This window comes from Nicotiana attenuata, chromosome 1 (genome assembly GCF_001879085.1).
Source record: "Nicotiana attenuata strain UT chromosome 1, NIATTr2, whole genome shotgun sequence".
Taxonomy (NCBI): domain Eukaryota; kingdom Viridiplantae; phylum Streptophyta; class Magnoliopsida; order Solanales; family Solanaceae; genus Nicotiana; species Nicotiana attenuata.
In genome coordinates, this window is record NC_031989.1 from 88,862,430 (window position 1) to 88,867,469 (window position 5,040).

General features: G+C 36.0%; 1 long non-coding RNA gene across 1 annotated transcript; it reads right to left on the minus strand.

Annotated features, from left to right (window-relative positions):
- On the minus strand, positions 1–4,411 carry LOC109230148. Its single transcript, XR_002068612.1, has 2 exons — positions 4,190–4,411; positions 1–4,087 (listed from the first exon to the last, which is right to left on the minus strand). It is a non-coding gene; the product is annotated as an uncharacterized LOC109230148 (long non-coding RNA).

Genomic DNA, 5,040 nt, shown 5'->3' on the forward strand with positions numbered 1-5,040 from the left:
TTTAAGCGTTTTGCAAACTCACTATAAAATGAAATTGCGTCACATTACAACTCGAGTTCTATGACACCAACTTCCCCAGAAGATCATATTTCTGGACAAAATTTGATACTCTAGAAAAACATACTCCACAGAGCAATACACAAAGATACGCGATTTCGATTTACAATTTGGCAAGTACAGCCTTCCTAAAAATGTAAAAAATAGGAATAACATATGAATACCCTGTCCTCTATCGGCTTACCTTCAAGCTCGTGTAGAGTATATCCTTTAATTTTGCCTTTGAAGTCCTCGGATAAAGAGGTTCAAAAATAGGTGCATCATTCATCCCCGAGTGCAAATGTTTTTTCCCTCACATATTTTGGCTAGTAATCATGATGCTTAAATGCTCGCCCTGAGATCTCTCCTGAATGAATAGTACAGGATCAAGCAGGTGTATTGACTTGTTCTTTATTTCCTTTGCCTTAGATGAAATCCCTCAGCTCCCACAGAGTTATGTTGTCAATCAACACAAACACACCAGAATCTTTTTAACCCCCCAGTTGTTGTTTCTTTGGATTCGTCAGTCAGATTATCCGGTTGCAAAGTTGAATTTTCCGCACTACACCAAGCCTGATATTTCCTTCACAATTCGACATCTCAATCACTTCCTCAGCCTTGCAAGGGCCGTTTAAGTGCTGTCATGTTTTCTGTGACATCTGCTGAATGAACTTGTCCTAGCAATCTTGTTAAGTATAATTCAATACTCAACAGTACAGTTTCTATTTTCGAGGCTAGCCTTAACTCAGTTTAGACTGCTCCTATTTCTAGAGTCTTATTACTAGTTATTTCATTACAATTCCTCGGCCTTTTATCTGTTTGAAGTCCAAGAGATTGATCCCACTGTTTTATTATCTTATGTTGAGGTTGACTAAGCAGCTTTACTTAAACCTGTTTGATGGGCTCTCTGTTTCTGCTGCTGTACCAATACATTGTGACACCCAGATTGCCTAGCACATTGCCAAAAATCTTATTTTTCATGTGTGAAATAAACACATTGCTTGCCAGTTCACCTGGGGCGCCCCTCATATTTTATTTCTCAATTAATTGATTATCACCATGTAAACATGAATACCTCATATGGGTCTACACAGAACTTTCCACGAGTCATATTGATTTTCTCAGAACATCTAGCTATTCCTCTCTTTCTGTTTTCTTTCTGACTGACTTTTCAAGTTAGCCTCTTGACTCTTTTTTTGTGGTTTTGCCCTGATTCTCTGATCAAACATACACTCACTTGAAAAATTCATATTATAGAATGCAATACCTCCATAAACTGGATGAGACAAATTGACCACAAAAAAGAAACTAAAGGAACAGAATCACACCCGAAAAGCAATACCTGAAGAAGTACAAGTATCTTTTGCAGCCAAACATTATCATGTACCAAATCTCAACCCCATGAATAGCTTGTTTTTACCCAGCTACCAGCCGAAGAAAAGCTTGCACAGCAACAAAAACAAAAATCTTGAACAACATTCGCCCTTGCTGTTGTGTACGAGACATCTGCACCCTCGCTACACAGGAAAAGAGACCTTTCCATCTTGTACTTGCTCACTGTTCGACATAAGTACATAACAATGGATTTACCAACAATCTACTACTACCAAAGCACAGTAACAGAAACCTCTGCCTATCTACAAACCAAAAGCCTACAATGAAACACGTAAAAAGCAAACCGAGTTCGGGGATGGCTCAATACTATTGGGCCCTAAAGCCAAACTTACCTTTAATTATTTTTTATAATAAAAAATAAAAGCTTTCATATATATTATTTATTTGAAATATAATTTTCTAGCTTTTTCAGATGCAAAATTATGAAATAATTCTTCTAATTGTTATTTTTCAATTGAAAATATAGTTAATTCATTTAATCTCTTGCGCCATGGTTGATATTAAGTAAAATTTTATCAATTTTAATTTAAAAAATTCTTTCAAATTTTTAGTTTGTGATCGAGGATGACCTGAGACAACTGTTACATGAACTGTTACCTTTATTCTATATGCAATATAAACATTTGAAAAAGAATCAAGCCTCTATTAGATTGAGTATATCAATTAGAGTACTATCATTTCTTCTTTTTGGGATTGTATGAAAGATTTTAACTTTTTTTCCTTAAGTTCTGAATAACCAAATTCATACTTTATATTTGGCATATTTAAATTTTAATAAATACTAAAAGGAAAATATATGCGTACGTAATGAAAATATCAAGAAAAACAAACGTAGATGAAAATTAGTACTAAAAAGTTGGAATAGAAGAACTTGCCCGAGCGCCTGGTGCTAAAGCACATCTACAGTACCAGAATGGAATAGCTCAAACAGCAAATTAAATTGATTATAACATAGATTCCCAAAATCTTTAGATATGCAGAAGCATCACTATAATTAAGTTGTTCTATACAACAGCAATTTCACCTCATTTATTTGAACTGAAAGCTTAATTGCTATCACTAACCTTCAAATATCATACTACTGCTAAAGTAATTCTGGCATATCCTCTGTATTGGCAAAAGATAATTGGAACAACAGCCACCAATGCCAGCTCTCCATGAAAGTGATACCAATTGCATTTCAAGTTTAACAGACAAAATCTTACTACAGCAAAGAAATTTCAACCGACAACGAGAAATCAGAATGATGGCCACCAATACCAGATTTACAAAGTGATGCAGATGAACTCTCTAGTTTTCGGTTGCAGAAAGTTCTAACCATTGCAGACCTCCATCTAATATTTGAAATTCTCCGAGATTCATCGCAATTCTTTTTCTTTTGGTCCGAAGATTCGTCCCAAATTCACTAGAGCTCATAATAATATATGGTGAATAATAAACAAGAGCAATGACACCTCTAATGCACAAGTATCAGATAACTGACAACATTGAAAGGAAAAATGAATACCAGTTTGAATACTCTATTACTAGCAGATAATGGGCTCTTCATTCTGCTGCAATTAAAATTCAAGTCTGTAGATCACGTCTGTATGTAGGTAAAACCATAATAGCTTTATCAAATTATAGAAGCATCAAGTTGAAAGCACTATACATTATTTAGTTTTCTGTGTCTTACATGCATTATTAGTTGTGAATTAGGGCAAAACCAAAATTACAAGCCTACAACGCATACCTGAGGCCCAGCTGCCAATGTACAAACAACCGACTTAGAAGTTGCTTAGCTGATTAGATAGATAAGTTCACATGGATACCGTAGCATGCAATTTCACAGGATAATTGGTTTATTAACTTTGGGGTTACATCTGTGATGAAATTCATGTTCTACACTTCGGGAGATGGGAGATTGCATTCGTCATCCACTACAGCGCTAACTGCACAAACTTGCAACATATATTAAACACAAATTAGGTTTTGCTTCCATTGACAATGGATTTAAAATAATTCTGCTTAGCATAAAAATATTACTAGCTCTTGTTTTCTGACAGGTATGCATTATAATATATCAATTGCAAGTTAAGTAGAAACGTCTTGTGTTTGGGTTGCTTCAATCGACAATACTTGGAATAATATAAGCTCAACCAGAAACGTGTTGTGTACCTGAGATGGGCTGCGAACTAAGAATATATAGCTCGTTGAGAATTTGCACTTAGGTCAGACGATCAATTTATGCCATCTACGTAGAGCGTAAGGAGCAGAGAAGAATTAGAGAAGCGAGAAAAAAAACACACACACACACACACAAAAGAGGGTAGAGATCCCGGGCCAAAAAGTTCCCGTGCTATCTCCCACCCCCCAAAACCCGCAAAAACAATTTTTTATTAAGTGAGCGACCTGCCATGAGAGCGCACCCGACATGGCAAAGGCCAGAGTTGTAACAGAGAGTAATTTAAAAGGGACTTGACCCCCCTGAAATTAGGCCTTTTATGTCCCCATTATACCTATTACATCTTCATTCAACATGAGCAAATTCCTACGGATGTTCTCCACGCTTCTGAATACATAACCTTGATTGACATCTTACAATATGGAAAATCCAGCAAACCACGCAAAGAATTTTAATTTGTCTGCATTCCAGCTTTTTGAGCCAAAAACTTTCCTGTACGGCAAACCCCGGAAACAATTGAGCATAACAGTGGAAACCTCCAGCAATTGCCAATCAAGTAGAGGCAAAAGAAATCTATATAACCATGATTCTTACTAGAGGCAAAGAAGGCAGGAGAGACCATCTTATCAGAGCAGCCAACGCGACAGCTGAGATTGTAGAATCTCAATAGTTGGTGTTGTAGTTGAGGGAATATAAAGCCTATATATAAGATGATAACCGACTAAGATAAGAACTTTTTGCGTGGCGGCGACAGAATCCTAGGAGGAAAACATAACCGACTTAGATAAGCTGTACGATGTACGACGTTTCGTTTGTGGCGGTTGATCCAATGATTAGAACAATCTGGATTTGACCACTGGTTCTGTGACATGTGGTGAACTCGCATGTCCTCTTCCGAATTGAAAGCTTAACCGCAAGCAAGTCCAAGAGCAGCCCACGTAAGATACAACTAAGTAAGCCCATCAGAGGCCTTTAACGTTAGGCCTAAGCTCCTAACACTTGGTCCATCTATTCAGGACTAAAATGGATATAGCGTAGGAATTTTTTCCTTCCTATACAATCGACGGGCGGCCCTTTCATAAAGCAAGTAAAGCAATTGTTTTAGACCCCATATTTATGAGAGGCCCATTTTCTGTTACAACTAATAGACTATGCATAAGTTTTAAAAAAAAGTCCTATAAAGTGAAAAATGGGGATACTTTTTCACTTCAAAATTCATTCGAAGCATATGAAAATGATTTTGGTTTTCTATTTGGCGGTAAAAACTAAGATCACTATATGTTAAAAATTTGAAAAAAATATTGCCTTAATCTTGAATGTTTCTTAAAGTATAATAATCAGTTCGTATTTGATGGTTTAGATTTATTTCATGAATTAAAAATTTTAAGGAAAATAGTACAATTAGAAGATAGCAGTTTAATTGATACACTTAATCAAATAAAAAG